The sequence below is a fragment of the Zonotrichia albicollis genome, chromosome 20 (assembly GCF_047830755.1).
Source record: "Zonotrichia albicollis isolate bZonAlb1 chromosome 20, bZonAlb1.hap1, whole genome shotgun sequence".
Taxonomy (NCBI): Eukaryota; Metazoa; Chordata; class Aves; order Passeriformes; family Passerellidae; genus Zonotrichia; species Zonotrichia albicollis.
The window spans coordinates 5,084,102-5,106,680 of NC_133838.1; the positions used below are offsets into that span (position 1 = coordinate 5,084,102).

At 46.8% G+C, this 22,579-nt stretch overlaps 2 long non-coding RNA genes across 2 annotated transcripts; one reads left to right on the plus strand and one right to left on the minus strand.

Annotated features, from left to right (window-relative positions):
* Nucleotides 1–7,548: 7,548 nt before the first annotated feature.
* LOC141731283 (uncharacterized) lies at nucleotides 7,549–9,756 on the minus strand. Its single transcript, XR_012583319.1, has 6 exons — nucleotides 9,593–9,756; nucleotides 9,207–9,242; nucleotides 8,845–8,871; nucleotides 8,475–8,510; nucleotides 8,030–8,062; nucleotides 7,549–7,701 (listed from the first exon to the last, which is right to left on the minus strand). It is a non-coding gene; the product is annotated as an uncharacterized LOC141731283 (long non-coding RNA).
* Nucleotides 9,757–19,964: 10,208 nt separating this feature from the next.
* On the plus strand, nucleotides 19,965–22,166 carry LOC106630283 (uncharacterized). Its single transcript, XR_012583318.1, has 6 exons — nucleotides 19,965–20,127; nucleotides 20,478–20,513; nucleotides 20,849–20,875; nucleotides 21,210–21,245; nucleotides 21,658–21,690; nucleotides 22,031–22,166. It is a non-coding gene; the product is annotated as an uncharacterized LOC106630283 (long non-coding RNA).
* The last annotated feature ends 413 nt before the right edge of the window (nucleotides 22,167–22,579 follow it).

Genomic DNA, 22,579 nt, shown 5'->3' on the forward strand with positions numbered 1-22,579 from the left:
AACCTAACTCAAACCTATGACTTTGCAGTTTAACAGAGGAATAACACTTAACAATATTGAACTTAGCCTTTAACTTATATTAAAGGTAACAAATTAGCAAAAGAACAACTTTTAGCAGCATTTAACTTCACTTAGACTTTGTGATTTACCCTTCCCTACAGGCCTGACTGACTCAGCTGTCCAAGGCACTCCAACCCCTCACAGAGCAGCATTTCTGCCACATTTTCCCAGCACAGGCACTTGTGTGTGCACACAGATACAAAGAGTCAGTGCAAGGCACCTGTGAGCAATTCCCCTGAGGGCAGGCAATGCTCACTGCTGATGCTTTGGCATCTCCCCAGAAAAGGGCAAAGGGTTGAGCCTGGAGGAGTGGGGGGATCGGCCCAGGCTCCGTCATTGTTCAGGATCCCTGAGTGCAGCAAACGGGAGAGTTCCCGGCTGGAGAGGCCCCACTCAGAGGGAGTCGCTGGCCCAGGAGAGCTCTAAGGGCTCCTTTTGGAGCACTCTTTGCAGGGCCCCAAGAGAGGGGCTTCAGTCCCAGCAATGGCTCATCCTGGCCTCACTTGGCACCAACAGCTTTCTTTGGCAGGGTGAGAACAGGGATCTTGTGCCACTGAGGGAACAAAAACAGTTCCCAGGGCTGCTGCTAAAGGAAGCAGGAGCTGGTTGGGCAGCAGCAGTGCCTGGAGCAGACAGTGTTTGTGATGAGCTGCAGAGGAGCTGAGCCCAGGGGCTGTTGGCCAAGGCCCAGGCCCAAGGAGCATTTCTCAGCTGGCAGGGCGGCCTGAGAAGGGGAGGGGGGAATGCAGCAGCACAGGGCCCATGGAAGCAAGGGACCATTGTGACATTGTGGGGCCCTGTGAGATCAAAGGACCATTGTGACATTGTGGGGCCTCATGGAACCAAGGGGACTGTACTGATGCTGTGTGGCTGCATGGAATGTAGGGATTGTTGTGACACTGAGAGGCCTCATGGAACCAAGGGTCCATTGTAACACTGTGGGGCTGCATGGCACCATGGCGACCATTATGACACTTTGGGGTGTCATGGAACCAAGGGGCCATTGTGACACTGAGGTGCACCATGGAATCACGGAGACCATTGTGACACTCAGGGGACTCATGGAAAACATGGAGACCATTGTAACACTGAGGGGCCCCATGGAATAAGCAAAGCATTGTGACACTGCGAGGCCTCATGGAACCAGTGAGACCATTGTGACCCTGGGAGGATCATTGTGATATTGTGGGGCCTCATGAAACCAAGAGGTCTTTGTGACACTGCAGGGCTGTATGGAACCAAAGTTCCAGAGTTGCCTACTGTCATCAATGGTCCTTTGTGACACTGTGGAACCAAAGGAGACCATTGTGACACTGCAAACCCCAATGGTCCAAAGGTCCATTGTGACAATTGCAGATCTCATGGAACAGAGGAGTCCTGTGACATTGTGGGGCCTGGGGAACCATTGTAACACTGGAGACCATTGTAACACTGCAAGGGCTCATGGAATCCTTGGAACCATTGTGACACTGTTGGGCCTTATGACACTCAGGGGCCACTGTGACATTGTGGGACCCCATGGAACCTAGGGGCTAGTGTGACACTGCAGGTCTTGTAATCAAGAGGCCATTCTGCCACTGCTGGAACCCATGGAATCAAGTCCCCATTATGACACTGCGGAGCCCCGTGGATCCAAGGCACCATTGTGACACTATGGATCCCCATAAAACCAAGGGAACACAGAACAGGTTTAGCTGGTTCGGTCTCCCATGGACTGGCTGACTGGTCCAAGTGACCTTTGCATGTTGAGGGTCATTTCTCATCTGCTGCCTATTGGAATATGAATCCCAATATTACCAGGTAGATTTTGCCTGGGCCAGTCTGACCCTTGCTGCTGGGCCAAAGGCAGCAGCTGTGGTGTATCACCCCAGAGACACCTTTAGCTTGCTGGTGGTTTCAGCTAGGCAGCTGAACAAGTCCAGGCTTGTTAGGAATTCCGTTTACCTCAGGAAGAAGGCTTCAGGGGAAGGTGAAGACAAAAGAGATGGATTCTACTGGAGGGTTTGATATCCAGAGCTTTATTCCATGGTGACAGAGGTCTGAATGTCAGTAACAGCTCCAACAGAATCCGACCTCATGGTCTGATTCACCTTTTAAGCTCCCGGGGCAGGGGGAGGGGAGGGGACAGGTGAGCCACCAACCAGGTAGGAGGGGCGGGGTCTCAGGAAAGGATGACACCTAGACAGACCAATGACCTCTGGGCCTGAGTGGCATCCTTTGAAAGTGATGAACCACACAATGCCTTGCTGGAATGTTAAAACTGATTGACAGCCCAGGAGGGAGTGAGGGGGGAAGGGAAAGAGGGGTATTGGCACACCTGGGGAAGGGACCTGAAAGTTTAAAACAGGCTACTGCAGCACACTGCAACAGCTGCCGAAACACTGGGGCTCTCTGCTTTCCTTCCCAATAGGAAAGAACTGTCCTTCTGATCCAGGCACCCATGGCCATAATTGGGATTTCACCTCCAAATTTCCTTATATCCAGGGATTCTTCCCATAGGAATATTACCAGGACAAGTCTGGCTGGCAGTACTTTACCAATGGTCACCTCTCATCTGTCCCCAAAACATTGGGGCAGGCTGCATGCTCTCCTTGCCATGGGAAAGAACTGTCCTGCTTGTCAAGGTGCCCATGGCCAAGATTGGATTTCCACCTCTAAAATTCCCTATATCCAAAATCTGCTATTACTGGCAAATCTGGCTGGCCTTGGCGTACTGAGGCTCCCATCTGCCTTCCAAATCTTGGGGTTTTGTGCTTTCCTTTCTATGGAAAAGAACTGTCCTTCTCAGCCAGGTGCCCATGGCCACAATTGGGATTTCACCTCCAACATTGCCTGTTGTGACAGACTGGAGGAGATTGTTGGTTCTAACCATTTTGTGTGTGGCGAAGGAAGGGGCAGGTCCCACCCTGCCCTGCCCTGTGACCCCAATCCCCCCAGGGGTCTCCAGTGGGTTTACAGTTTCTACCTGACCAGCGGCACACTGAACCCCCAGCACCTCCATCCCACCCTGGGCCCTGGGGCCCTCTTGGCTCTACTCAGTGCTGCTGCTGTACTCAGGGCACCCCAAACCCCGGTAGGGACCTGTGTCCCCCCAATCCAGGGATTGTGTGCGACTCACACTGCCCTGATCCTCCAAGCACACGGAGCTCCGTTCGGGGTATGTGTGCCAACTCACCAATGGGTCTGCCACCCTCAGCACGCCCTGAGGGCACCTACTAAGCCTTAAGGGGGAAGGCTGACCCCTCGTGTGCCACTCACATTTCTGTTCCTCTGCACGCCCGGAGGGGAGCCCACCTTATCCCCCTGGGAGGTGTGTCACTCCCTCAGGCTTCTCTTGCTTACCTCCATTTGTGGCCGGTCCCCTTGCAGGAGTTCGGAACCGTGGTACTCGGAGGGCCACAGATGCTTTGGGGCTCCGAGCTGCTGGGCCCCATCGCACACACACTTCTTTTGCTTGCCTCCTACTCCTGCCACCGGCTTTACTGACTGATGCTCCTCCACAGTGTTTGGTCCTAGGCTACTGCCGTCCGCTCCAGATAGGGCCAGATATCCCGGAGGCCCTCAGTCCTCTTCGGGGGTGGCCTGTCCCGGACCAGTCCCCAAGACTGGTAGGAATGGTACGTGAGCAGCTCTTTAGTGATTTCAGTTTTACTGGAAACAGTCTAGGTAGGGTACCCATGGGGTGTGCGCACACCACCGCTCCTCCCGAGACAGCGAGGAGGAGGAGGAGGTCAGCTCCATTGTCCAGCAGAGCTGGGTCTTCTTTCCTCACAAGTCTCTGAGTAGGTGCCTCTTGGCATCAGGTTCATAGTCTTTATACTGCTCTTGGCCCGCTCTGGTTAGGCTGACAAAGGTGAAAAGTTTTGACAAGGGTCTTTGATACTATCTTATGTTCTCTCTGTTTAGAAGTGTTATTTTGATTCTTTATTTGCATGGTTGGCCATTGTTTTGGGGATTTTTGTTATGTAATCCTTTTCTGCTAAGTCCTATGGGAGTTTCATATTTGCTTATTAGGTGACATAATCATTTTCTTTATGATCTCGGATCCTTCACCATTTTAGATGAGAGTGGGAGCAGCGGGGGTAATACCCAACGGTAAGGAGATTTACATAATTATAAAACCTTTAACAAGCAATTAAAACTAACATTGGAACTTTACATAAATATAAGACATTAAACAAACAATCTAGAACTATGATTGGAACTTTATATTAACTCTTTGAACAGCTCTACAACACTGTGGGAAGTTGTGAAACCAAGGGGATCATTGTGGCACTGTTGGGGCCCATGGAACCAAGGGGCCAGTGTGGAAACAAGAGGCCACTGTGAGCCTGGGGGTTGTAACAACCCAGAACACTGAAATGCTGGAGGTAACCAAAGGCTCCTTTACTCATGTTTGGTGCAAAGGTTAAACATCAGCCCAATATTCACAAGAGGCCAAAATGACACAAAATTTTACTGGCAAAGTACAAAAAATCAAGAAATTTTGGAAGAGGTTTCAATGCAACATCCAATTACACAGAAAACATTTATCATAGCAGTAACTTCATTAACTTAGCTCATTTCACCTAGAAACCTTTAAACATGTAAGCTGTTGAGGTACCCAAAAATGTTCTATATAAAGAGCATTAGAAGGAGAAAAGAGAGAGACAGAAAGACAGAAGCTCTATAGAAAGACACGCATATGACTATCAGTTCCTAGGGTTCCAGTGTGGGTGAGACACAAACCCCAGGAGAAGGCAGAGTCCATACCAGGGGCTGACCTTGTGCTCGGTGTTTTTAAGCCCCCAGGCCTTTGTGAGCCTCCCCCCAGGTGGGATTTCTGATCACTCAGGCAATCAGGGCTGGGTTAGCACTGTCCCCACTGTGTGACTGATTGACAGCTCATCCCATGGTGTCTCAGGACATTGATCTCATCCAGCCTCTGACAGTGACCATGGTGACACTGGGAAACCTCATGCAACCATGGGTCAGTTGTGACCAGGTGGGTCTGTTGAAGATTGCAAATCAAGATGTATTCTATTACCATCTGTATGGCAGATCATCTTTTCTCAAGTGGGCAGTTTGCCTTATCTCTCTCTTTGAGTGACCACAATCACACCTCCCTTGGGAGGGGACATCTGCTGATAACAGACTATTGAATGTCTCTGCATGACTGATAAGAACTATAACATCCCATTGTGAGATATGAGCCCAGAGGGAGGAGCCAAGCATTGCTACCCAGATATAATCCAGAGGTTTTTGAGACACCAGCGCGGCTTTCTCCATGGGATTTCCCAGAGGAACAGCAGCTGTCTCTTCTTGCACTGGGTCTTCGGAGGAAGAATACATCCTTCTCTACAGATCCCCCTTGCTCCAACAGAACCACACCTGACACTTCAGGAGGGCTGCAGCCACATTTCCAATTGGACTGCCACCAACACCCCAACCCACAGGGTGTCAGGTTGTGTTCTGACTCTGTCAGTGTTGTTCTAGTGTACTGCACTGTTAATTTTATCCTTTTATTTTTTTCCTTTCCCTATTAAAGAACTGTTATTTCCTGCTCCCATATTTTTGCCTGAGAGCCCCTTAATTTAAAATTTATAGCAATTGAGAGGGGTGGGGAGGGTTTACATTCTCCATTTCAGGGGAGGCTCCTGCCTTCCTTAGCAGACTCCTGTCTTTGCAAACCAAGACAGTATTGATCACACTGACAGGGTCCTGCTGTGGGTATTGATCACACTGAGAGGGTCAGTGCTGTGGGTATTGATCACAATGAGAGGGTCAATGCTGTGGGTATTGATCACACTGACAGGGTTCTGCCGTGGGTATTGATCACACTAACAGGGTCAATGCTGTGGGTATTGATCACACTGACGGGGTCCTGCTGTGGGTATTGATCACACTGACAGGGTCAATTCTGGTTCTGCTGTAGGGGACACACTCTTGGGGTGGGCACTGGTCCTATTGTGGATAAATGTAGGCCAGATGAAAGTTTGACAAGGAACTCTCACCGATATGTATGGCAGAAGGATTTTAAAATGTAGAATCTGATGAAGGAATAGAGATGGAAGCAAGTTTTGATATAGAAGAAAAGAATTGCCGAGCCAATCTTACTGGATAACCAAGGAGGCAAAGGGTGTGTTAGTTAGAAGGAGTTTTTATGACTTAGAGCAAAGGATAAACCCACCTCAAACAAGATGTTTCAACCAAGCAGGAAGATAGCACAGGCAAACAAGGCAGCAAAGCTGCAAGTAGAAAAAAGGTCTCAGAATTTTCCACTGCCAGAAAACTGAAAAACAACTTCTAGTCTAAACTGTGATGTACTAACATTTAGTGATTGGAGAACAGTAACATGAATATGGTAATTGTAGTTGTTATGAGAGGCTATAGATAACAGTTGAGGTATAGATTGGTTCTACTGTATTAAGATGCTCAGTAAAGAAGAGTATATAATATAATAAAAGTGTATATATATATATAAAATATATCATAAAACTCTTATCTGAAATATATAACTAAAAATATAAACTAAAAATATATTAAAATAATAGTAAGAAATTAAAATAAGATATAAATATATAAAATAAAATTTTAAAAAATATATTAAAATAAAAAAATTTCATTAAAAAAATAAAGGTATATAATATATGCAAAACCAAAGGGTCTCCAGGCCTGCCTGCAGCTGGAACTGACAGCTGTGTGCACAACTCAGCCCATGGCCCTGGACTGCTGTGACACCTTGGATGGAATAAACTGCATTTTGTGTACAATAAACTGCATTTTGGAGACAATGAAATTCATTTTGTGTACAATAAACTGCATTTTCTATAAAATAAACTGCATATTGCGTACAATAAACTACATTTTGTGTACAACAAACTGCATTTTGGATACAATAAATTGAATTTTGTGTACAATAAACTGCATTTTGTGTACAATAAACTGCATTTTGGAGAGCAGCCGGGAGTCCCATATCCCTTATTCAGGCTCTTACAGGTGTGGGTGATGAAGATGAAGCTGATGATAAAGATGATGGTGTGAGCAGTGTCATGGTGACGCTGTCAGTGGTGTTGGATGAGGAGGATGTTGGTGATGGTGATGTCACCATAGTGTCAGTGCTGGGATATGTGATGGTGATGATGACGATGATTGCGATGATGATGATGAAGATGATGATGATAATGATGGCGCTGTGAGCAGTGTCCCAGCCTGCCCTGCCCAGGAAGGCAGAGGGAGCTCTGAGAGCCCCAGAGTGGCTCCGCTCAGGGTGGGGGAGAAACCAGGGACCCCCAGGGCTGGGTGACGGGGGACAGACACATGGACATGGGACAGACACAGGGACAGATAGATGGACAGGAGACAGACACAGGGACAGACAGAGGGACACACACAGACAGGAGCCAGACACAGACAGAGGGACAGACAGAGGGACAGACAGAGGCACAGACAGAGGGACAGACAGAGGGACAGGGGCATGAGCACACACCCATCCATATGAGAAAAGCACCCATGAACACACAGAGTTGCTTTGCTGAAGGGTTTATTGATTATTGATAATTGATTATTGATTACCAATCATTGATTATCAATTATCGATTGTTCCAGGGTCATTCCCAGGCTCCCAGGGCGGCTCTCCAGGGATGATCAAATCCTGACGGCCTGACAGGAACAGGAGCTGAGTGTGACCCCAGGGTGACCCCAGTGGGACCCCAGTGTGTCTCCAGAGCCCCCCAGAGACATCCAAACCCCCCCGCAGAGACCCCAGGACCATCCCAAACCGGGGAAAACTGGGGGGGACAAGGGGGTACTGGGATGTCCTCAGTGGCATCCCCAGCACACAGGACGCTTTGAGCCCAGCACTGGTCTATACTGGGATGCACTGGTCTATACTGGTCCATACTGGGATGCACTGGGGTGCACACTGGTCTATACTGGTCCATACTGGGATGCCCCCAGTGCCATCCCCAGCACAGCTCCGGGTACCCACCTCAGCCCTCTGCACTCCGAAGCCTTTGGGTTTCTGCAGAGAGGGGGCAGAGGGCACCGGGGTCACCGCGGGGTCACTGGGGTCACCGCGGGGTCACCAGCCCAGCCAGGCAGGGGGCCCAACTGGCCCCCAATATCCCCCAGTGCCCCCCAGTCCATCCCAGTTCCCCCTCAGTATCCCTCTGTTCCCCCAGTTCCCCCCAGTTCCCCCCAGTTCCCCTCATTCCATCCCAGTCCATCCCAGTTCCCCCAATTCCCCCCAGTCCATCCAAGTCCATCCCAGTATCTCCCAGTTCCCCCCAGTTCTGCTCAGTTCATCCCAGTATTCCCCAGTTCCCCCAGTATTCCCCAGTCCATCCCAGTTCCTCCCCAGCCCATCTCAATATCCCCAGTCCATCCCAGTTCCCCCAGTCCATCCCAGTCCATCCCAGTTCCCCCAGTCTCACCTTGATGCAGCCCCCAATGCCTCCCACGATCCCGGACTGCAGGGGCAGAGCAAAGGGGATTTGGGATTTTGGGATTGGGGGATTTGGGATTTGCAGGGTTGGGGATTTGAGGGATTGGGGGTTTGGGGTATTTTGGGATTAGGAGATTTGGGGATTTGGGATTTGGGGGTTTGGGGATTTGGGGGATTAGGGATTTGGGATTTGGGGGATTGAGGGATTTGGGGATTTAGAGATTGTGGGGGTTTGGTGATTTGGGGGTTTGGGGGATTAGGGATTTGGGTTTTGGGGATTTGGGATTTGGAGATTGCCGATTGGGGGATTGGGGATTTGGGGGCTGTACTGGGCTATACTGGGCTATACTGGTACCCACCTGGCCATCACCGATGCCACCAATTTGCTGTGGGGAGAGCAGGAGATGTCCCCAATGTCACTGGGGTGTCCCCATTGCCCCCCATAGCCCCCAGTGCCCCCCAATGCCCCCCAGTGCCCCCCTTGCTCCCAGTGGACCCCAGTGCCCCCCAGTGCCCCCCAGTGCCCCCAATGCCCTCCAGTGCCCCCAGTGACCCCCCAGTCCATCCCAGTATCTCCCAGTCCATCCCAGTGACCCCAGTCCATCCCAGTGCCCCCTGTGCCCCTCCCAGTCCATCCCAGTTTCCCCAGTCCATCCCAGTCCATCCCAGCCCATCCCAGCCCCCAGTTCATCCCAGTGCCCCCAGTGCTCCCCAGTCTCACCCCAGCACAGATCACTCCGCTGCCCTCCATGTTGGCCTGAGCAGGGACAGCAAAGGTTGGTCAGGGGATGGGATCAATGGGGAGCCCCAAAAGCATGAGATGGGATGGGATCCATGGAATGGATGGGATTTTTGGGGAGCCCCAACAAAATGGGATTTTTGGGGAGGCCCAAAAGGATGGGATGGGATCAATGGGATCAATGGGCGGGGATGGAATGGGATCAATGGGATCAGTGGGATCAATGGGATCAGTGGGATGGGGTGGGATAAATGGGATGGGATAGGGAGTCCCAAAAGAATGGGATGGGATCAATGGGATGGATGGGATGGGATTTTTGGGGAGCCCCCAGCCCTGAGCCCAGCTCGGGGCCCTGCAGCCCCCCTCACCTGGCTCTGAGCTGGCAGGCACAGCAGGATGGAGAAGAGCAGGGCCACGCTGAGCACAGCCACCTTCATCTTCCTCTGGCTCTGGGCAGCGCTGCCTGAGGCTGCAGCAGGTGAGGAGCACCTTTATCCCTGCCGGGACTCCTCCCTGCACCCTCCCTGCCAGCCCCCAGGCGAAAGCCCGGCTTGGCACAGCCCCCAGCCCTGGCCACAAGCCCAGCCCTGGCACAGAGCCCATCCCACCCCACCTGTGGCACGGATCCAGCCCCCTCGCCCGGCTTCCCTCCAGCTTCCTGCATGGGGCAGCTGCCCCTGGAAGGGCCCAGGCACCTGGGGGGCCAAGGGGGGCAGGCAGGTAGCCAAAGGCACCTGGGGACCCTGTGGGGACAACGCCCAGTCCAACACAATCCATCCTCCAACAGCTCCCCAGTCTCGGGGTTTTGCTGCTCAGGGTGACCCCAGATGTGGCACAAATTCTCTTTTCCCATCCTGGCAGTCAGAGGAGTCAGACCTCCTCATTTCTCGTTCCCAAGGTTGTTTATTATTTTTTATCTATAAAATTCTTTCTCTGGCCTGCCCAGGTCCACTCAGCAAGACAATCCAGGCACACTACCTCCTTCGGAGTGATGTTATCTTTTTATATATTTTTATTTATACTTTATATTTATATATTTATATATTTTATAGATATTTATATATTATATTTTACACATATTTTTATATATTATTATTTTAACATTTTTTGCATATTTATATATATCTTATATGTATGTTTTATTCATAATAATTTATATTTATAGATATAATGCTTTTATCTATTGATGTATTCTGTTTTGTAGATGTTTATACATATTTTTATGTATTATATTTATATTTTATTTATAGATTTATAATTATATTTATTTATCTATTTGTTTATTTGTTTATTTTAGATTTATATTTTTTTGCAAACTACGTGTAAAATATTTACAATTCCTTCCCAATACCTATGACTTGTGTTAGACAGTGAGCTTCTACCCTAAACTAACCCAAAAGTGCCGCCATCACGCAGAGGATGGAGGCCAAGAAGAAGAAGGACAAAGGCTGGACACGCCCAGATCCCCCCATCTTGCCCCCTCAACCCCCATTCTAAAAACCCCAAAATTCTCCATTTTCACCCTGTGACAAATTCACTCGCATTCCACTCAAACTTTCTTGCCTTGCAATTCTTCCCATCAAGGTGGGGATTTGCTCCAAGGGGCACAATCCCAGTCCCAGCTGTCCTGGGCTCTGTGCCCAGGGCTCTGAGCCCCCCTGGAGCCATCCAGGACAGACAGACGGACATGCAGGGGCCTGACAGCCCAGGGGAGATCCCCTGCCTGCCCCACTGTCCTGGATCACTGGATTGGGGGATCCAGCAGCCCCACTGGGTCCTGCTGGATCCCCCAATCCAATCCTGCTAGATCACCCCAATTATGCTGGATCTCCCAATCCTGCTGGATCCCCCAATCCAATTCTGCTGGAACCCCAATCTAACCCTGCTGGTTCCTCCAATCCAACCCTGCTGGATCCCCCAATCCTGCTGGATCCCTCAATCCCATCCTGCTGGATCCCCCAATCCTGCTGGAACCCCGAATTTAATCCTTCTGGATGCCCCCAGTCCTGCTGAATCCTCCAATTCTGCTGGATCCCCCCAATCCAATCCTGCTCCTGTGCACCATGGAGAGAGATTTGGGGATCAGAATCTGATTTTATTGTGGGATACAATAAATACATAATGATATACTGGGGACATATAATTATATATTTTTTAATTATTAAGAATATTAATATTAAAGTAACATTATTTATAAATTTTTAAAATAATATCACAATTATCACAATGTATATTATATAGTATATATATTAATAATATATAATTATATATTATTAAGTTATATATAATTATAAATTATATATATAAATTTATTAAATTATTATAATCGTTAAACTATTATAAAAAGCATATATTATTAAATTATCAATATTATTAGTCTTAAAATGTATTATAAGAGATATAATAAATATATATAATATTTATTATACATATAATAAACATAATCATTCGATATTATCATTAATATATATTTATCTATAAAAATATATATTAAATTTAGATAGAATAATCTATATAATATATAGATTTATAACTATATATTATTATAATAAATAAAATAAATACTAATAACACCACAAATATAATAAATATATTATAATATATCCCATTTCAGGGAGACCAGCAATGTGTGCTGATATGATTGGGTAGCAATCACACACACAAATTTATGCAAATAAATAATAAATATGCTAAATAAAGAAAATAAATAAATAAAATATAATTAATAGATGCAAATAAATATTAAATATGCAAATAAATGCATTTGGCAGAGTTTAATGAGATTTTCTTTTTCTGCTGAACCTGTCTCATTTAATCTCCTTGCAATCCAGGTCTAATTTTCACAGCTCCCTTTGCTTTTGCCATCCTGGTATCAAATCTCTGCTGTTCCCCAGGCCCAGAGTCCATCCCCTGCCTGGTGTCCCCCAATATCCCAACAGCTCCCAGAGCCCCAGGGCTGGCCCTGAGCAGGGCTCCCCTTCCTGCCCGAGGCTCCAGCCCAGCCCTGAGCCCTGGCAGGGGGGAAAATGGGATTTTATCATTGGCTTTGGGCAAATATTCACATGGAAATTGTATGTGCTGTGTCAGAAAGTTGTGCTGGGTTAATTTTTTTAGAGTGTGGTAAATCTAATTTTAGGTTATAACATAATGTTAAAATAGAAACTCTGCTATGTGAGACACTTATTTTAAAGAAACTACTTGCACTGAGATAGCAGCTACAGGACACCTAAATCTTTCAGAGAATTTATTGGTTTCTTATTATAAAAAAATGAACTTTTTCCCACCTTGAATGTGCTGTTAAAATTCAGAGGAAGAAGCTGACACTGACCAGATAGAATCCTGTGTTTGCATGGAATTTATGCATCATGTATGAGGGGTATGAATATGCAACAGGCTATTGCTTTTAAGGGTTAATCCTCTGTTAATGTGGGTCCTTTCTTGTGCTAATTTTGCCCAGAAAAAGGTACCCAGACTCTCCATAACTCTTTGTTTCTATTGTCTCATATTGTCCTAATCCAAATTATCCAAATTATTACTACTCTAACTGCATTGCTATTTTTTATAAACATTTTATTACCACTAAACTTTTATAATTTCCAACCCAAGTTTTTTGCAGGGTTTTTCCCCAGGTGGCCCCGAGGGCTCAGAGCAAGGACAGTCCCTGGCAAAATGCAGTTTCTTGTATCCAAAATGCAGTTTATTGTACACAAAATGCAGTTTATTGTACACAAATTGCAGTTTATTGTATCCAAAATGCAGTTTATCGCACCCAAATTGCAGTTTATTGTACCCAAAATGCAGTTTATTTTATCCCCCCCTCTGGCAGGACTCCCAGAGCTGCCAGAGCCTCCATTGCCCACGGACACCCAGGGACATTTCCAGATGTTCTCTGCTCAGGGACACTGCCCACACTGCAGAAACCTGGGGCAGGACAGGGGGGAAACCCTGCAGGGCCTGCCCTGACTCTTTGCCTTGGATTGGGGAGCGCCAGCAGTGACCTGGAAGGGTTTAATTTTATCTGTGCCTGCTTTGTGCCTCCTTGGATGGAGAATTGAGCAGCTAGCAGTGACCTGGAAGGTTCTGGAAGGTTTCCCTGTTATCTGTGGGTGCTTTGTGCCTCCTTTGTTGGGGAATTGAGCAGCCAGCAGTGACCTGGAAGGTTCTGGAAGGTTTCCCTGTTATCTGTGGGTGCTTTGTGCCTCCTTTGTGCACAGCTGAGCAGCCAGCAGTGACCTGGAAGGTTTTCCTGTTGTTTTTTGTGGCTTTGTGCCTCCTTGGTGCACAATTCAGGAATGGTGTTGGCTCAGGGACATTCCCAGCCCTGCACACCCCAGGGGCCGTTCCAGATGATCCCAGCCTTGGCTCCATGGGCTCTGCACTCACCTGCTCCTGGTTTGGGATCATTGGAAGATGGAAATGTTCCCAGTTTGGTGTCTGGGGCAGGGATGGGCTGGAGAAGTGACCAGGGCGAGTCTGAGGTGCAGCTGATCCACCCTGGGCTGTGTCCCTGCCTCTCCCTGGCAGCAACCTGGAAAATTCCTGATTTTCCTCTCATCCTTCCCGAGGGATTTTTTCCACACTCAGGTTCCAAATCAATTCCTGGCCCGGCCATTGTCCCCAGGCTGTGACCACAGGGGGAAACAGAGGAGCCTGATCTGCCCACATTTACATCTTGTGAGAGCCTGGATGAGGGATGTGGGACTCCATGCAGCTCTTCAAAATGCAGTTTATTGTACCCAAAATCCAGTTTATTGTCTCCAAAATGCAGTTTATTGAGCACAAAATGCAGTTTATTGTACACAAAATGCAGTTCATTGTACCCAAGCTGTCACAGCAGTCCAGGGCCATGGGTGACAGAGCTGTGCCCACAGATGGCAGCTCCAGCTGCGGGCAGGCCTGGAGACCCCTTGGTTTTGGTTATATTATATACTTTTATTTTATTTTATTTTTTAATTATAGATATAAAATTATATTTGTTTTATGTTATTTTTAATATGTATTTTAAAATTTTATTCTAAAATCTGTATATCTTTCTTTTTTATTTAATATATTATTATGATTTTATTTATCTTGTTATTATATATTTTATTATCCATTATTTTAATTTAATATATTTTATTTTATTTTAATTTAATATTTATTTATTTTATTAATATATTTATATTTATATATAATATATATAATATAATTATAACGTTAAAAATGGGTGAAATTATACAATAATAAAATAAATAACAATATAATAAAGGAAAATTAATAAATTAATAATAATATACATTATAATTAATAATAATATATAAAAATAGAAATTAAATGTATAAAATTAAATAGATAAATATAAATCTAAAATAAAGAAAAGACATATTCAAAATAAAATAAAATAAAATAAAATAAAATAAAATAAAATTAAAATATGACAAAATATAGTATAAGAATATATAATAAAATATATTGGAATAAAATAAAGAAAATAAATTATAACATATCAATATAAAATTAAAACATATTAATAAAATGAATAAATATTAAATTAAAAAATTAAAATATATAAAATAAAATAAAATAATGGATAATAAAATATATAATCATAAAATAAATAAAATAATAACAGTATATTAAAATAAAAATAGAAAGATATACAGATTTTTAAATAAAATTTTAAAATACATATTAAAAATAAAATAAAATAAAAGAAATATAATTTTGTTGTGGTTTGTTGTAATGTCCTGTTTTAGATTTCCAGGTCACCTCCTAGGTGTGGCAATACCCATTCCCCTTCCCCCTCGCCCCTTGCTGTGTGAGTCCTGTCAATCAGGCTTAACATTCCAACAAGGCGTCGTGTGGTTGGTCAAATTCAAAGGATGCCCCTCAGGCCTGGAGGTCATTGGCCTGTCTAGGTGTCTGTCGCCCCTTGAGACCCTGCCACCCCACCTGGTTGGTGGCTCACCTGTCCCCTCCCCTCCCCACCACCTGAGCTTAAAAGGTGAGTCCAGCCATGTGCTTGCTATTCTGTTGGAGGTCTTCCCAAAATTCAGACCTCTGTAACCATGGAATAAACCACTGCATATAACCCTCCAGCAGAATCCCTCCTTTTTTCTCTTCACCTTTGCCTGAAGTCTTCTTCCTAAGGTAAACGGAGTCCCTAACAAGCCTGGACTTGTTTAGTGCCCAGCTGAAACCATCGGCAAGCTAAAGGTGTCTCTGGGGTGAAGCACCACAGAAGCCGCCTTTGGCTCAGGAGCGAGGGTCAGACTGGCCCAGGCACAATCTAACTGGTAATATTTGGATTCATATTCCAATATAATTTTATATCTATAATTAAAAAATAAAATAAAATAAAAGTATATAATATAACCAAAACCAAGGGGTCTCCAGGCCTGCCCGCAGCTGGAGCTGCCATCTGTGGGCACAGCTCTGTCACCCATGGCCCTGGACTGCTGTGACAGCTTGGGTACAATGAACTGCATTTTGTGTACAATAAACTGCATTTTGTGCTCAATAAACTGCATTTTGGAGACAATAAACTGGATTTTGGGTACAATAAACTGCATTTTGAAGAGCTGCATGGAGTCCCACATCCCTCATCCAGGCTCTCACAAGATGTAAATGTGGGCAGATCAGGCTCCTCTGTTTCCCCCTGTGGTCACAGCCTGGGGACAATGGCCGGGCCAGGAATTGATTTGGAACCTGAGTGTGGAAAAAATCCCTCGGGAAGGATGAGAGGAAAATCAGGAATTTTCCAGGTTGCTGCCAGGGAGAGGCAGGGACACAGCCCAGGGTGGATCAGCTGCACCTCAGACTCGCCCTGGTCACTTCTCCAGCCCATCCCTGCCCCAGACACCAAACTGGGAACATTTCCATCTTCCAATGATCCCAAACCAGGAGCAGGTGAGTGCAGAGCCCATGGAGCCAAGGCTGGGATCATCTGGAACGGCCCCTGGGGTGTGCAGGGCTGGGAATGTCCCTGAGCCAACACCATTCCTGAATTGTGCACCAAGGAGGCACAAAGCCACAAAAAACAACAGGAAAACCTTCCAGGTCACTGCTGGCTGCTCAGCTGTGCACAAAGGAGGCACAAAGCACCCACAGATAACAGGGAAACCTTCCAGAACCTTCCAGGTCACTGCTGGCTGCTCAATTCCCCAACAAAGGAGGCACAAAGCACCCACAGATAACAGGGAAACCTTCCAGAACCTTCCAGGTCACTGCTAGCTGCTCAATTCTCCATCCAAGGAGGCACAAAGCAGGCACAGATAAAATTAAACCCTTCCAGGTCACTGCTGGCGCTCCCCAATCCAAGGCAAAGAGTCAGGGCAGGCCCTGCAGGGTTTCCCCCCTGTCCTGCCCCAGGTTTCTGCAGTGTGGGCAGTGTCCCTGAGCAGAGAACATCTGGAAATGTCCCTGGGTGTCCGTGGGCAATGGAGGCTCTGGCAGCTCTGGGAGTCCTGCCAGAGGGGGGGATAAAATAAACTGCATTTTGGGTACAATAAACTGCAATTTGGGTGCGATAAACTGCATTTTGGATACAATAAACTGCAATTTGTGTACAATAAACTGCATTTTGTGTACAATAAACTGCATTTTGGATACAAGAAACTGCATTTTGCCAGGGACTGTCCTTGCTCTGAGCCCTCGGGGCCACCTGGGGAAAAACCCTGCAAAAAACTTGGGTTGGAAATTATAAAAGTTTAGTGGTAATAAAATGTTTATAAAAAATAGCAATGCAGTTAGAGTAGTAATAATTTGGATAATTTGGATTAGGACAATATGAGACAATAGAAACAAAGAGTTATGGAGAGTCTGGGTACCTTTTTCTGGGCAAAATTAGCACAAGAAAGGACCCACATTAACAGAGGATTAACCCTTAAAAGCAATAGCCTGTTGCATATTCATACCCCTCATACATGATGCATAAATTCCATGCAAACACAGGATTCTATCTGGTCAGTGTCAGCTTCTTCCTCTGAATTTTAACAGCACATTCAAGGTGGGAAAAAGTTCATTTTTTTATAATAAGAAACCAATAAATTCTCTGAAAGATTTAGGTGTCCTGTAGCTGCTATCTCAGTGCAAGTAGTTTCTTTAAAATAAGTGTCTCACATAGCAGAGTTTCTATTTTAACATTATGTTATAACCTAAAATTAGATTTACCACACTCTAAAAAAATTAACCCAGCACAACTTTCTGACACAGCACATACAATTTCCATGTGAATATTTGCCCAAAGCCAATGATAAAATCCCATTTTCCCCCCTGCCAGGGCTCAGGGCTGGGCTGGAGCCTCGGGCAGGAAGGGGAGCCCTGCTCAGGGCCAGCCCTGGGGCTCTGGGAGCTGTTGGGATATTGGGGGACACCAGGCAGGGGATGGACTCTGGGCCTGGGGAACAGCAGAGATTTGATACCAGGATGGCAAAAGCAAAGGGAGCTGTGAAAATTAGACCTGGATTGCAAGGAGATTAAATGAGACAGGTTCAGCAGAAAAAGAAAATCTCATTAAACTCTGCCAAATGCATTTATTTGCATATTTAATATTTATTTGCATCTATTAATTATATTTTATTTATTTATTTTCTTTATTTAGCATATTTATTATTTATTTGCATAAATTTGTGTGTGTGATTGCTACCCAATCATATCAGCACACATTGCTGGTCTCCCTGAAATGGGATATATTATAATATATTTATTATATTTGTGGTGTTATTAGTATTTATTTTATTTATTATAATAATATATAGTTATAAATCTATATATTATATAGATTATTCTATCTAAATTTAATATATATTTTTATAGATAAATATATATTAATGATAATATCGAATGATTATGTTTATTATATGTATAATAAATATTATATATATTTATTATATCTCTTATAATACATTTTAAGACTAATAATATTGATAATTTAATAATATATGCTTTTTATAATAGTTTAACGATTATAATAATTTAATAAATTTATATATATAATTTATAATTATATATAACTTAATAATATATAATTATATATTATTAATATATATACTATATAATATACATTGTGATAATTGTGATATTATTTTAAAAATTTATAAATAATGTTACTTTAATATTAATATTCTTAATAATTAAAAAATATATAATTATATGTCCCCAGTATATCATTATGTATTTATTGTATCCCACAATAAAATCAGATTCTGATCCCCAAATCTCTCTCCATGGTGCACAGGAGCAGGATTGGATTGGGGGGATCCAGCAGAATTGGAGGATTCAGCAGGACTGGGGGCATCCAGAAGGATTAAATTCGGGGTTCCAGCAGGATTGGGGGATCCAGCAGGATGGGATTGAGGGATCCAGCAGGATTGGGGGATCCAGCAGGGTTGGATTGGAGGAACCAGCAGGGTTAGATTGGGGTTCCAGCAGAATTGGATTGGGGGATCCAGCAGGATTGGGAGATCCAGCATAATTGGGGTGATCTAGCAGGATTGGATTGGGGGATCCAGCAGGACCCAGTGGGGCTGCTGGATCCCCCAATCCAGTGATCCAGGACAGTGGGGCAGGCAGGGGATCTCCCCTGGGCTGTCAGGCCCCTGCATGTCCGTCTGTCTGTCCTGGATGGCTCCAGGGGGGCTCAGAGCCCTGGGCACAGAGCCCAGGACAGCTGGGACTGGGATTGTGCCCCTTGGAGCAAATCCCCACCTTGATGGGAAGAATTGCAAGGCAAGAAAGTTTGAGTGGAATGCGAGTGAATTTGTCACAGGGTGAAAATGGAGAATTTTGGGGTTTTTAGAATGGGGGTTGAGGGGGCAAGATGGGGGGATCTGGGCGTGTCCAGCCTTTGTCCTTCTTCTTCTTGGCCTCCATCCTCTGCGTGATGGCGGCACTTTTGGGTTAGTTTAGGGTAGAAGCTCACTGTCTAACACAAGTCATAGGTATTGGGAAGGAATTGTAAATATTTTACACGTAGTTTGCAAAAAAATATAAATCTAAAATAAACAAATAAACAAATAGATAAATAAATATAATTATAAATCTATAAATAAAATATAAATATAATACATAAAAATATGTATAAACATCTACAAAACAGAATACATCAATAGATAAAAGCATTATATCTATAAATATAAATTATTATGAATAAAACATACATATAAGATATATATAAATATGCAAAAAATGTTAAAATAATAATATATAAAAATATGTGTAAAATATAATATATAAATATCTATAAAATATATAAATATATAAATATAAAGTATAAATAAAAATATATAAAAAGATAACATCACTCCGAAGGAGGTAGTGTGCCTGGATTGTCTTGCTGAGTGGACCTGGGCAGGCCAGAGAAAGAATTTTATAGATAAAAAATAATAAACAACCTTGGGAACGAGAAATGAGGAGGTCTGACTCCTCTGACTGCCAGGATGGGAAAAGAGAATTTGTGCCACATCTGGGGTCACCCTGAGCAGCAAAACCCCGAGACTGGGGAGCTGTTGGAGGATGGATTGTGTTGGACTGGGCGTTGTCCCCACAGGGTCCCCAGGTGCCTTTGGCTACCTGCCTGCCCCCCTTGGCCCCCCAGGTGCCTGGGCCCTTCCAGGGGCAGCTGCCCCATGCAGGAAGCTGGAGGGAAGCCGGGCGAGGGGGCTGGATCCGTGCCACAGGTGGGGTGGGATGGGCTCTGTGCCAGGGCTGGGCTTGTGGCCAGGGCTGGGGGCTGTGCCAAGCCGGGCTTTCGCCTGGGGGCTGGCAGGGAGGGTGCAGGGAGGAGTCCCGGCAGGGATAAAGGTGCTCCTCACCTGCTGCAGCCTCAGGCAGCGCTGCCCAGAGCCAGAGGAAGATGAAGGTGGCTGTGCTCAGCGTGGCCCTGCTCTTCTCCATCCTGCTGTGCCTGCCAGCTCAGAGCCAGGTGAGGGGGGCTGCAGGGCCCCGAGCTGGGCTCAGGGCTGGGGGCTCCCCAAAAATCCCATCCCATCCATCCCATTGATCCCATCCCATTCTTTTGGGACTCCCTATCCCATCCCATTTATCCCACCCCATCCCACTGATCCCATTGATCCCACTGATCCCATTGATCCCATTCCATCCCCGCCCATTGATCCCATTGATCCCATCCCATCCTTTTGGGCCTCCCCAAAAATCCCATTTTGTTGGGGCTCCCCAAAAATCCCATCCATTCCATGGATCCCATCCCATCTCATGCTTTTGGGGCTCCCCATTGATCCCATCCCCTGACCAACCTTTGCTGTCCCTGCTCAGGCCAACATGGAGGGCAGCGGAGTGATCTGTGCTGGGGTGAGACTGGGGAGCACTGGGGGCACTGGGATGAACTGGGGGCTGGGATGGGCTGGGATGGACTGGGATGGACTGGGGAAACTGGGATGGACTGGGAGGGGCACAGGGGGCACTGGGATGGACTGGGGTCACTGGGATGGACTGGGAGATACTGGGATGGACTGGGGGGTCACTGGGGGCACTGGAGGGCATTGGGGGCACTGGGGGGCACTGGGGGGCACTGGGGTCCACTGGGAGCAAGGGGGGCACTGGGGGGCATTGGGGGGCACTGGGGGCTATGGGGGGCAATGGGGACACCCCAGTGACATTGGGGACATCTCCTGCTCTCCCCACAGCAAATTGGTGGCATCGGTGATGGCCAGGTGGGTACCAGTATAGCCCAGTATAGCCCAGTACAGCCCCCAAATCCCCAATCCCCCAATCGGCAATCTCCAAATCCCAAATCCCCAAAACCCAAATCCCTAATCCCCCAAACCCCCAAATCACCAAACCCCCACAATCTCTAAATCCCCAAATCCCTCAATCCCCCAAATCCCAAATCCCTAATCCCCCAAATCCCCAAACCCCCAAATCCCAAATCCCCAAATCTCCTAATCCCAAAATACCCCAAACCCCCAATCCCTCAAATCCCCAACCCTGCAAATCCCAAATCCCCCAATCCCAAAATCCCAAATCCCCTTTGCTCTGCCCCTGCAGTCCGGGATCGTGGGAGGCATTGGGGGCTGCATCAAGGTGAGACTGGGGGAACTGGGATGGACTGGGATGGACTGGGGGAACTGGGATGGACTGGGGATATTGAGATGGGCTGGGGAGGAACTGGGATGGACTGGGGAATACTGGGGGAACTGGGGAATACTGGGATGAACTGAGCAGAACTGGGGGGAACTGGGAGATACTGGGATGGACTTGGATGGACTGGGGGGAATTGGGGGAACTGGGATGGACTGGGATGGAATGAGGGGAACTGGGGGGAACTGGGGGGAACTGGGGGAACAGAGGGATACTGAGGGGGAACTGGGATGGACTGGGGGGCACTGGGGGATATTGGGGGCCAGTTGGGCCCCCTGCCTGGCTGGGCTGGTGACCCCGCGGTGACCCCAGTGACCCCGCGGTGACCCCGGTGCCCTCTGCCCCCTCTCTGCAGAAACCCAAAGGCTTCGGAGTGCAGAGGGCTGAGGTGGGTACCCGGAGCTGTGCTGGGGATGGCACTGGGGGCATCCCAGTATGGACCAGTATAGACCAGTGTGCACCCCAGTGCATCCCAGTATGGACCAGTATAGACCAGTGTGCATCCCAGTGCATCCCAGTATGGACCAGTGCTGGGCTCAGAGCGTCCTGTGTGCTGGGGATGCCACTGAGGACATCCCAGTACCCCCTTGTCCCCCCCAGTTTTCCCCGGTTTGGGATCGTCCTGGGGTCTCTGCGGGGGGGTTTGGATGTCTCTGGGGGGCTCTGGAGACACACTGGGGTCCCACTGGGGTCACCCTGGGGTCACACTCAGCTCCTGTTCCTGTCAGGCCGTCAGGATTTGATCATCCCTGGAGAGCCGCCCTGGGAGCCTGGGAATGACCCTGGAACAATCGATAATTGATAATCAATGATTGGTAATCAATAATCAATTATCAATAATCAATAAACCCTTCAGCAAAGCAACTCTGTGTGTTCATGGGTGCTTTTCTCATATGGATGGGTGTGTGCTCATGCCCCTGTCCCTCAGTCTGTCCCTGTGTCTGTGTCTGTCCTCTGTCTGTGTGTGTCCCTCTGTCTGTCCCTGTGTCTGTTCCCTGTCCCTGTGTCTGTCCCCTGTCTGTCCCTGTGTCTGTCCCCTGTCCATTTGTCTGTCCCTGTGTCTGTCCCATGTCCATGTGTCTGTCCCCTGTCCGTCTATCTGTCCCTGTGTCTGTCCCCTGTCCCTCTGTCTGTCCCTGTGTCTGTCCCATGTACCTGTGTCTGTCCCCTGTCCATCTGTCTGTCTCTGTCTCTGTCCCCCCTCACCCAGCCCTGGATTTCTCCCCCACCCTGAGTGGAGCCACTCTGGGGCTCCCAGGGCTCCCTCTGCCTTCCTG